The sequence below is a fragment of the Artemia sp. Qi Xiang Cuo genome, chromosome 14 (genome assembly GCF_049724085.1).
Source record: "Artemia sp. Qi Xiang Cuo chromosome 14, ASM4972408v1, whole genome shotgun sequence".
In the NCBI taxonomy this organism is placed as follows: domain Eukaryota; kingdom Metazoa; phylum Arthropoda; class Branchiopoda; order Anostraca; family Artemiidae; genus Artemia; species Artemia sp. Qi Xiang Cuo.
This window is the reverse complement of record NC_142807.1, coordinates 16601612-16613867: the sequence shown is the minus strand read 5'-3', so window position 1 is coordinate 16613867 and position 12256 is coordinate 16601612. Positions and strand designations below refer to the sequence as shown.

Genomic DNA, 12256 nt, shown 5'->3' with positions numbered 1-12256 from the left:
TTAGAAAGGGGCTCATTTAATTGGAAACTAAAATTCTTTACATCCTTTTTAAAAATCCAGAATGATTGGAGGGCAACCAAACCCCTCCCAAGAACTTTTACCCCCAAAGACGTCTGATGAAAATCTGATAGCCATCTTGTTCTGCATAAATTGTTCAAAGATTATAATGAAATTTTCCTGAATGCTAAGGGGCGAAAAGACCCGTCAGCCTCTGTGGAAGGGGCTGTAAGCAATAGAATTTGCCCATTTTCACACATAGTACTTGTTATTGGGATGTATAGAGATTTCAGGAGGGGAGGTATTTTCTCAATGGGGAGGATTTTTCTTGGGGAGGGCCAATTTTCAGAGCTGAACTTTCCTGGGAAACTTTTAAACAGTAGAAATAGCACAATTTCTATAGGAAATTATTATTATGTGTCTTAATCTCTTTGGCGACTCAATTTTACTTGTGGAGATGTTGCGCCGAAATTCTCCGGGGAAATTTTCAGTGCAGTTGGAGTCGTATGGATTTTTTTCAGTGGGAGAGAAAATTTCTGCGGGAGAAATTGTCCATGGCAGAAATTCTCTATGGGGTATTTTCTGCAAGAGAATCTTTCCATCAAGAAAGATGGATTTAATAGGAAACTTTACATGGAGGGAGGATTTCCGGCATGGTTTAAATAACAATCAGAAATAAAAAAAAAGAAGTTTTTTATATGAAAGTAGGCGAGACAGACTTTTGAGGCAAAATTTTCTGATAAAATCCCCTGTGTGTAATTTTCAACAAGGGTGGAATTTTCCAGAGGGATTCTCCCTAGAAGGGGAGGCAGACTTCCCGGCATTATTTGAAAAACGATCACAAATTATATTATTTTTTTCAGATGAAAGGAACGAGCAACATTAAAACTTGAAAGGAACAGAATTTATTCCATATAAATAGTAGGCTACCTCCTCTTTAAGACATTACTCTTTACGTTTAAGTTTGACGTTTTTGTCCTAACTCTTTAAGGACGACTCCTGAAACACAAATGCCGTTTAATTAGAATTTTAATTAGAATTTAATTAGAATAACAAAGCTTTTTTACAGTACGAACAAAATTTAGCATGAAAAGCGTAATTAACGCATAAATTTTGTAAAGCAAACAGCAAAAAATTTTGGAGTACCAATTCATTCTCTGAACTGGAAAGAAGAGTTGAAGAAGAGACAGTCTCCTCATACACGGAATAATTTCTGTTAGTTTTAAATTTTAATATTACTCTTTACTTCCTTCTGGGTTTTTTTTCATCTATTCATTATCTAAAGGACCAAAAAAAACACTATTTTCGCTTATGAACTTGTCTCAAAGGATATAAAAAAAAACCTGCAAAGGTAACTGTTTCAGAAATTATTGACAGAAACAAAAAAATGAAAGGACGATCCGATGACAATGTTAGAACCCACCATAAACACTAGTTGAAGGAGTTAGCAGAGGAATCTGTCTGCTTAACTTTATCAGTACACCCCTTCGTTAGAAATCAAAACAGTGAGGGAGTCAAATAAGAAGATTCTTATTTCTAACGATATCACTGCCTCAAGAAGAAAGACGTCCAGTTTCTGCAGAAATATTGCTGACGAAAACGGATAAATAAATGGGCAGTAATGGGAATGTTAGACCCCGTATTGTTTGATTTCGACAGGAGAAAATGTATCAGCTTAACTTAATCAGTGTAACCTTAGTTAGAAATTCTAAACCACGGGGAGGGGGGATCAAAATCCTCCATTATGTCTGCAGGTGTCGCTGTCTTAAGATGAAAAATGATATTTTGAAAATGATAGTTCTAAAGACCCGAATTATCTCAATTTATGCAGATTCCTCCGTCGTAAAGAAAAAATTCCAATATTTCAGCAGATATTACTGTCAAAAAGTGAAAAAAAAGGTAATTTCTGCAAATACCTTACTTTGCGGACTTTTGTAAACCAACCATCGCTCACAAGCCCGGGCCTTTGGCTCTCAAAAACGATCGTCGCCTGGTATGATAAATCCCTCATTCCAATCTGAGTTTCGTAATTTTTTTCGGGGGGGTGGGGGGGTGGGGAGGGGGTCTATAGTCCAAAACTATTGTCATGGCCCCCAGATTTGACAAATAAAATTTCCTTCTGATTGATTTAGCTGGTCTTTCAGTCTTCACATGAGCACACAACCCAAAGTATGTACGAACAAACGTTACGAACACAACGTTAAGCACTGAAAACGTAAGTTAAAGCATTAAGAAACAAAACACCACAGAAAAAAACATTAAATGTTATATTACAAACCCTAAACATATATAAAAAAAGATAACAAGGCACTTAGAATCCATTTTCGATCTTCAATATCGCTTAGAACTCTCCATATCACTATCAATGCAAATGATCAAAAAATCTATTAGACTCAATGAAAGAGCTATTCAAACTGTACAAAATTCGACATCATTATTAAGGATGACAGCTAATCAGTTTGCCCAAATTGCTGCTAATTTAAGATCCTTTTTAAGCACCATCAAATCACCCAGATCAAAGTAGTCAATGTATCTAAAAAAAGAAATAACTCAAATAAGAGTTTAGATGCATAAAATAATAAATAAAAACAACAAAATATGTCATCGCTATCACCTAAGGGTCGCATCTTGCATTTTCACGCTTAACTAAAAAAAATAAAATGAATTAAAGAAAAAAAATAATTAACAAATTATAACTAATTATTTATATACAATTAAAATAAAATTAATTATTAATTATAATTAACTAAAAACAATAAATTAAATTAAAAATTTAATCAACAATTAAAGATAATAAAGCAAACGTTTGCTAAAAATCATTCGCAATGCGATTTTATTAATGCCAAGATTTAGTTACCACAAATTCAAGGAAAGAAGAAGAAAAAGCTGATGAAATCAAACAGTTCGGGGTAACGAATTGTAAGTAAGGAGCGACCCGGCTCAATAGTAAACGAAACTTAAAAAAAACGGAATTTCGATACCAATAGATACTTCAAAAGAATCAGATTTTTATACTGATTTCAAATATATAAGTTTCATCAAGTTTAGTCTTATCCATCAAAAGTTAAGCGCCTGAGAAAATTTGGCTGATTTTCGAAAAAAGGGGGAAAGACCCCCTAAAAGGTATAGAACCTTAATGAATCACACCATCATATTTAGCGTATCAGAGAACCCTACTGTAGAGGTTTCAAGCACCTATCTACAAAAATGTGGAATTTTGCATTTTTTGCCAGAAGAAAGATCACGGATGCGTGTTTTTGTTTTTTCCCAGGGGTGATCGTATCGACCCAGTGATCCTAGAATATCGTGGGATGGCTCATTGGAACGGAAATTAAAAATTCTAGTGCCCTTTTTAAGTGACCAAAAAATGGAGGGCAACTAGGCCCCCTCCCACGCACATTTTTTCCCCTAAGTCACCCGATCAAAGTTTTGAGATAGCCATTTTGTTCAGCATGGTCGAAAATATGATAACTATGTCTTTTAGGATAACTTAATCCCCCGAAGTCCCCGGGGGAAAGGCTGAAAGCTATGAACTTTACCCAATGTTAACATATAGTATTGGTTATTGGGAAGCATACAGACGTTTTCAGGGGGGGGGGGGTTCTGGAAGTGGGGGGAGAGGGTGGTTCGGGGGTTATGTGGGGGGATCTTTCCATAAAGGACGTTTTCATGGGGGAAGGGACATTGCTATGACGGGGGCGCCGGATTTCCCAGCATTATTTAAAAAAAGATCGGAAATTAAATAATAAAAAAAACAAGTTTTTCAACTGAAAGTAAGGAGCAACATCAAAACTTAAAGAGAACAGAAAATATTACGTATATGATTGGGTTCACCCGCTAGTCAACACCTTGCTCTTTAAGCTAAAATTTGTGTAGTACTTTCATAAGAGCTATTTATTCTAATTAACGGCTTTTGTGATTAAGGGGTCATTTTTAAAAAATTGGAACTTTAGCTTAAAGAGCAAGGTATTGACTAGGGGGCGAACCCCCTAATATACGTATAAAATATATGAATATAGAAGTTCATTACGTAAGTTAATTCGTGAATTACGTATATTTATTACTAATAAAAACGTTCGTAAATAAAATTAAACAACTTTCGAGAAAGCCATTTAACCAAATAAAAGTAAAATTAATATGAAAATCTTGTTTTAATTATTCATGTACGGTGAGACAAAATCAAAACCTGCATTAATTCAAAAACGTTCAAAAATTAAATAAAAAAAACAAGTTTTTTTTTAAACTGAAAGTAAGGAAAGACGTTGAAACTTAAAACGAACAGAAATTATTCCGTATATGAAAGGGCTGTCCCTCCTCAACACCTCGCTCTTAACGCTAAAGTTTGACTTTCCCTCAACTATATTTTTTTAAACAATAAAAAATTTTAGCGTAAAGAGCGAGGTGTTGACGAGGGGACAGCCCCTTTCATATACGGAATAATTTCTCGTCGTTCCTTACTTTCAGTTAAAAAAAACTTTTTTTTATTTAATTTAGATAAAAGAGAAATTGAATTTCAAAAATACAAAATATATTTAATATTGCTATTACCCTAGTTGGGGTAGCTCTGTGACAGGGTTTGTTGATTTAATTACCCGGGGCTCTCCCCTTGGGGTCCCTAATGCCTGTACACTTGTGTGCGGTTCAATTTTGGCTTGGCTTGTTTTGACTGTGCTTGCTTGAGTGCTTATCAACCCATTTCAAACCCCACTTGGTCATTTATTGCAGTGACTGCTTCTGATATATGCTGCACGCTTCATATAGGCTAGGCTACTATTGACTGAGGCCATCCTCCTCTGCTTGTATTTGTATTATTTGTTTGACTTTGCTGTTTATTTTTAATTTATTGGTATCAATGTTTGTCATGACTGACAGGATAGCTAGTGGTTCTGTTACCAATTTTAGTGTAAGGATTCTGGCCCTAGGCGTAGAAGGTCCAAATGAGACCAATAAACCACTGACTTTTGGAGTACCTTATTGCAAAAAGACTGTTTGAACACCTCCAAAAATATGAGTGTAGGGGCCATTATGGCTCAATGCTAGAAAGACTTGGACCAAATGGCTCTATTATCAGAATAGCAGTAACCAGTCAGTAGCTTCTGCTATAGGCTACTTTCTATCTCAGTTATAGTAGTAAATGGATGTAAGGTAAAGTTTGTGCTTGGTCCTAGCTCTATCCCTGCTTTAATCAGAAACAGAAAAGACATTGTATTTATCCCATCTGAGGAAACCACCCATCTGGAGGATTTTGTCAAGGAGGTCCTAGTTGACAATAGAATACAACAAGTGGCATTGGCCTTTAAAAACCCAATCCCATCAGTTATCACTTTGTTTTGCACCTTCAGTAAGGATGTTCAGTTCCCTCTGAAAATCTCTGTTTGGGGTGCAAGGTACACAGTTAAGCAGTTTATCCCCCGGGCAATATAGTGCTTCAATTGTCAAGGTTTTGGCCACATGGCTTCAAATTGCTGCAGAGGCAGAAGATACCTCTTATGTGGCGGACAACACACCCATAACGAATGCCCTCAATCCAAAACAGTAAAACAAGATCCGGTACTCAAGTGCCCTAACTGCAATGGAAACCATGCTGCTAACTCGAGGAGTGTCCAATACTGATTGAAAAGAAAGCAATTGTTACTTACTCATTCACCAATAATGTCCCCGTGAGGACTGCTGCTGAGGTCTTGAAGAAAGGACTTCCAACTTGTACAGAACACATCCCCATGGTACACACAGACTCTTTCCCTCCACTGACTCCTAATCAACCTTCAGTTGAGGAACTCAACATGAGGTGCATGACCATGTTTGAAGGGGTTGCAAAGCAGATCTCTGATCTAACTCAGGCTGTACCATCTATCTGTGAACTGCTTTCTAAGTTAGCACCAAAACATTTTCAGAATGCAAACTGTAGCCTGAATAACTCAGTTGAAAAACTAAATAGAGATGGTTCAAGCCCTCCCAAAATGTCAGCAGATATTAGCAACCCTGGCAAAGCAGAAAGGAAACGCAAAGGACAGGAGTCTTTCTGGTTTGGTTCATTCCCTAAAATGTTTCCTGGGTGTATATTTTTTTAATTTTATTTTAGAGTTGTCTTATTTGTAGTTTATTTGTTTACATCTTGATTTAGGTGACAGGTTACAAGTTGTTTGTATTACGAGTATTTATTATAATTGAGTAGTATAAGCATTTTAATTGCTGTTTGATAAAGTAAATTGTATTATTTTGGTTCCTCTTTATAAATGCTGGCAGTTGTTGCTGGTGATTAACCGGTTCCATATTATTTTAATCTTGTTGGCCATGATGCCCCTTCCCTTATTATTTTATTTTAGATTTATCCTATTTATTGCTTTATTTGTTTTTATTATCCTTATTTTATCTGATTAACTTTCTATATCTGGAAGTGCGTGACAGGTTATAATGTAAAAATGTATTATTTTATTATAATTGTGTTATATACGTACTTTAATTGCTGTATGACAAAGCATAGTTGCATTATTTTGACTCCTGTTTCCCAACGTAGGCAGTTGCTGCAGGTGAATAACCCCATACCATTAACATGTTAAGTGATACATGATCTAGTTCAGTGAATATTGATTGAAGTGACAACCAATCAAGCTAGTAATTACAGAAGACAAAGATAAAGCAAGTGATACGAATGCATATGACCTATTGGTCCAACGCGTCAAACCCCAAACAACAACAAAAACTAACTCGAGCCAATCAGAATTATTCTCAAAATTTTTTAGGCAATCAGAAAATTTAAATTAGCACTAGCTAAATCTCCATACTACTATAATGAAATTGTGAATGGGCCTAAAGCTTTTCACAAAAAAAAGAGGATCAGCATGGCAATATAGATAAAGAAGATCAAAATGTGACGACTGAATTAAAGCTGAAAGTCAGGAAAGGTAACTACATTCGGGAAGTAATGATGTTGGTAGATTCTAGAATGAAACTTGAGAAAAATTTTCTAGGAACAGTTGAATATTAAACTTAATCTAATATTTACCAATGTAAAAAATTGATGGAATAATTTCCATAAAGTCATCAACAACATATATTGCTCTGCTGATCCTCCCTTTAAAAAGAGCTTAGCGAGCGGTATGGCAATTATCTTAGAAGCGAGAAAATGTCAGTTACAATCTTTGGGCGTGAGGAGTAATGCTCGCAACTCCACACCTACGATGTCATCTAAAAAAAAAATATATTCTCATATGAGCTCTAGAAGGATAGGTTCATCCTCGTTTTGCACCTTCGATTATCCATAGAGATTGATTTGACATAAGCATTTAATATGACGGACTATCAGTTCAATTAATTCGTAAAATAATTAATTTGTTAATATTTAGGCTAGTTCAAGCTGTTTTGTTAGAGACTGAGATTGTCAAAGAATTGGAAAAAAGATTAAAACGTAAGTTTAAATACTCATACCTATAGATGATTGCTAACCTGTTAAAACTGAGGTTTAGTTATTGAAATCGATGCTTATCAGTTACACATGTACAAACCCTCCCCTGAATCAAACAGCTCGTGGTAACGAACTGTAATTAAGGAGCGATGTGGCTCAATAGTAACAGAAATTCTAAGAAACAGGTCTTGATAACAATAGATTCATAAAAAAAAAATCAAATTTTAATGTTTATTCAAAATATGTAAAATTCATCAAATATAATGGTACCCATCAAAAGTTACAAAACTGAGAAAATTTGCTCAATTCTTTGAAAAAGGGGGGAAACACCCCCAAACATCAAGTGATCGTAATTTAAATTGCTCCATCAAATTCAGCCTACCAGAGAACCATAGTGTAGAGGTTTCAAGCTCCTATGTACAAAAATGTGGAATTTTGCATTTTTATGCCAGAAGAAAAATCACGGATGTGTATTATAATTTTTTTTTTGAAGGGGTTATCCAATTGAACCAGTGACCGTAGAAGATCAGGAGAGGGCTCATTTCATCGGAAATCAAAAGTTCTGGTGCCCTTTTTAAGTAACCAAAATATTGGAGGGCAACTAGCCCCCTCCCACGCTTATTTTCCCCCCAAAATAACCCTATCAAAATTTTGAGATAACCATTTTGTTCAGAATAGTCAAAAGATGTAATAACTGTCAAATAGGATGACTTAACCCCCCTCCGCCCCACAGTACGCGGGGGAAGGGCTACAAGTTATGAACATTGCCCGTTGTTTACAATAGTATTGGTTAATGGGAAGTACACACACGTTCTCAGGCGGAATTATTATGGTAGGAGGGGGGAAGGAGGGTTACGTGGGAGAATCTTTCCATGGAGGAATTTTTCATGAAGGAAGGGAATTTTCCATGGAGAGGGAGCCAGATTTCCCAGCATTATTTAAAAAACGATCAGAAATCAAATAAAAAAGTTTTTTCAACTGAAAGTAAGGAGCAACATTGAAACTTAAAACAAACAGGCATTATTATGTATATAAAGAGGGTTACCCCCTTGTCAATACCTCGCTCTTTACGCTAAAGTTTCTTTTTTAGTACCTATAAGAGCCATTTATTCTAATGAAACGCCCTTTGTGATTCTGGAGCCACAGTTAAAGAATTGAGAAAAATCTGAACTTTAGCGTAAAGATCGAGGTATTGACGAGGGAGCAACCCCCCCCCCCCCCCTCATATAAACAATAATTTGTTCGTTTTAAGTTTTAATGTTGTTCCTTACTTTCAGATGAAAAAACTTGTTTTTTTATTTAATAACTGAATGAAAGAGGAACGCAGCTACTACAGCGCACTTATAAGGCTTTACTAAAAAAAAAATACGCCTAAAAGCTATTAGTTATAGGGAATCTATATCCCAGTGAAATAGAAATCGTTGGCGATATGGTTTCTATATGCTTACACAGAAAAAAAAAGATGTTTAAACATGACTCGTTACGTCTAAATCGAAATTTAAATAAGAAATAAATCGTTTACCAGACCCTCTCCCATCCGAATAAATGCAAGAAACATAATTGAAAGGACCGGACAGACGGGGTGTTCTCTTCCCTGTTTTAAGAATAGACATGTGTGAAAGATAAGCTGGCATTTGGCGATAGAAGTATTGGCAAATAATTTAAATATGCAAAACATGGATGCTTAAAGAAGAAAGAGTATACCAAACCATCAAAAACAAGCTCAGTGAGATTTGATGAGCGATCCAGCATTGAGATAAGATAGAAAGCTCAAACTTATGAAGTAAGCATTAAAAAAAACAAAAAGAGCGTTAACCTAGGTCCTAACTTCGAAGAAAAAAGCAAGCGAATAGGTGAATTAGGTGAAAATGGAAATAATTTATAGGACAAATCTTTAAGAATAATTAAATATTTATTTTATTAATTAATAAATTTTAGTAAATTAATTAATAAAATCAATTATTTTTTTAACTGTTAAATTTTTTAGCGATCCAGCATTAAGATAAGATAGAAAACCAAGATAAGATAAAAAAAAATACACAAAAAAGGCGTTAATCTAGAAACATTTTGACAAACAGAAATGGGTCAATGCCCCGACCAACACATTCTGAGAAGACCAAGTATCCATATGTCTTATTTAATCTGTGGGATAACATCTCATCTCATCATAGATGGCACTAGTCACTAAATAGAACAATCATTGATTAGTATCGACTATCTAATTTTCCATGATATTCCAAAAGTAGACAAATAAATGGCATGCGTACTTGAATTTCCAACTAGAAATTACCGACCTCTAACAGACTTTTTCCCACTTGTTTTCTAATAAACTTTTCGTCCACTGCAATGTTCCGGACAACACGTGTGATACATCAATAGATCGGTAGATGTCTCAAGAATACAAAGAGCATGGTTTTGATTACTACTTTTCACACTATATAGCATCTGGTAAGCAAAAATTAACCATCCGTCATTTGAAGGGCTCCGGGGCGAAAGGGTTAGGCTCTTAGGCGAGTATGGTGAGTCTTTCACCAGACAGGGTTTATGGAGTTGGCTCTTATTAAAATTCTTACTTTTCTGACATAGAAACTGTGACTTGGAGGTTAACAAAATCAAACGTAGAAGTTGTTTTTTGACGTAGAAATCAAGAAGCCCGATCGTTCGCTCAGACAGAATGAGGATCTTAGACTGATGCAGTGAGCATTTAGCAGATAAAGTCAATGAAGCTGGTTATTAGCTAACATATTTATTTTTTCCTGATGTACAAACCATCAAAAATTCCAGAATTAAAATAAACAGACATCAAAACAATGACTTTAAACATGCAATATTTTTTTTTTTAATTACAGAAAACTGTTGTATATTGGAAGCAGTGGCTCTCACCCAGTAACACTAAGCCAAAGTATTATTGTGATTCATCTCTTGCATTAAGTCTAAGCTTGTCTTTCTACCAGACATTTTTATATTTAGTATGTTATGTAGGTAGGATTAGATAATAAATTAACTAGAACCGGAAGTTTCCATTTTCAACAAAGTGGACAAGACCATATCCAAGGTGGTTTGAAATTCCCTTACATCGATCAAAAGTCAGGGTACATATTGGAGAGTCTATTCTTCATGAACTTTTTTTCTTATTATTTACCTTAGTAATTTGTTTTTCAAACTTAATTTTAGTTAATTATTTTCGTAACTTGTTTATTTAGTTTTAAGTTACTATTTTTTCAATATTAATTTATCTTATGAATTTGTTTATTAAAATCTATTAATTTTTATTAAAATTTAATAAATTAATTAAATATTAATCAATTTCATAATTAGTTTTTTGTAATTCCTTAGTAGTTACAGGAATTGTTTTTAATGCTTATACAATCTTTTGCTTTATCCCATATTGTCTTATAACCAACTGAATGGATGACAACAATCAAGTTATTGATTGTCAATTTTCAGTTGCTAGTTTATGGGAAGAGATAGATAGAAAGCCGTTTTCCTTTGGCACATTTTACTCAGAAATTTTCAGAGAAAACAAATTGCATCAGCTCGACCACGACAACAATACTTAAATAAACGATAGGGTTGCCATGCAGAGACATTGAATATATATAAAAAAAGTTTTCCATGAAAAATAAGAGCGAATTTAAAACTTAAATGATTAGAAATTTCCTCATATAAGATGACAAACTTGACACAAATAGAATTCACAATGAAGCCGAATTTAAACTGAGCTTAAATTACCAATGATAAGAATAGTTTTGCCCTTCCTAATTTCCCCAAAAGGTTTCAAACCTAGTAACTTTTTGTTCTGGTTCATAATGCAAACGTTTCAAACTGAATGAACTTAAATTTTTGCTTACTCGAGTTTATTCGAGTTTTTATTCTCATATTCGACTATCAAATTTATGCATAAATTATTTTGAAATATTTCTCCAAATGCCATTACCGATTTATATTTTTCATCTCCAAACCAAAATGGTATTTTAAACAAACGGAAATAAGACTGTAATACCATTTTACTAATTGATTTACGGATGCAGGTTTGTTCGTTGAGTTTTTCAGGTACCTTTACCACTTAAACACCATCCGAAATTTTTGCATTTCTTGATACCTCTACCTCAATTTCTTTTTTTATCGTTCCGGGGGTATGCTAATTTTCTTGGTGACTCAAAATTGTTTGTAGGTCTACCCCTGTTTAACTGAACCCAGGTGCAACTCAACCCAGTTTCATTGAACCCTAGTGCAACTCAACTCCATTCAATTGACCCCTAAGCACCTCAATCCTCATTCAGATCTCCATTTTGTAGTGTTTTTTTCTTTTTTTTAGATTAATGTTTAACAGAATAAAACTGACTTGGTTTTAGATCAAGTCATGGGCTGCAACAAGTAAAAGGCACGGCAGCACATAGGTCCTGGCAAAACAGCCATGTTCTAAAGGGAGAAATGGGAGAGAGTTAGCGACTCCCTTACCTCCCATGTCTAAAAATCGTTGAAACTTGCTTCCCTTGGGGTTTTTTCTTTCAATGATGCGCCCTGAAAATTTGAACTCTGATGCAAACCATGAACTTTACTTTAAAGGTGGCCTCTGTCTCATTCTCTTTGATGGAAGAAGGTTGAAAATTACTTCAGGTGCCTTACTTGAGATTTTATAACAAGGCTCAAAACTTGAAAGCACAAGTCAATATTGAAAATTGATTAAGAGTTAAGATGAGCACCATAAACATTGCCGATAAAAATAAGCGAAACAAAGAAAAAGATGGATCTACCGTGAATGCTTACCAGTTTCACCCATTTTATCTTATAACAGTATAGAATAGACCCTATTGAACAATTTGAAAAAAAAAAAAAAAAAAAAAAATTTTA

At 34.6% G+C, this 12256-nt stretch overlaps 1 long non-coding RNA gene across 4 annotated transcripts in view; it reads right to left on the bottom strand.

Moving 5' to 3' along the window:
* Positions 1-2255: 2255 nt before the first annotated feature.
* The window catches only part of LOC148944211 (uncharacterized), a 59705-nt gene continuing 49704 nt past the window's right edge, over positions 2256-12256 (bottom strand). For all 4 annotated transcript variants that reach the window (XR_016142833.1, XR_016142831.1, XR_016142834.1 and 1 more), the window contains one exon: positions 2256-2530. This is a non-coding gene — a long non-coding RNA (uncharacterized LOC148944211). The remainder of the gene's footprint in view (positions 2531-12256) is intronic.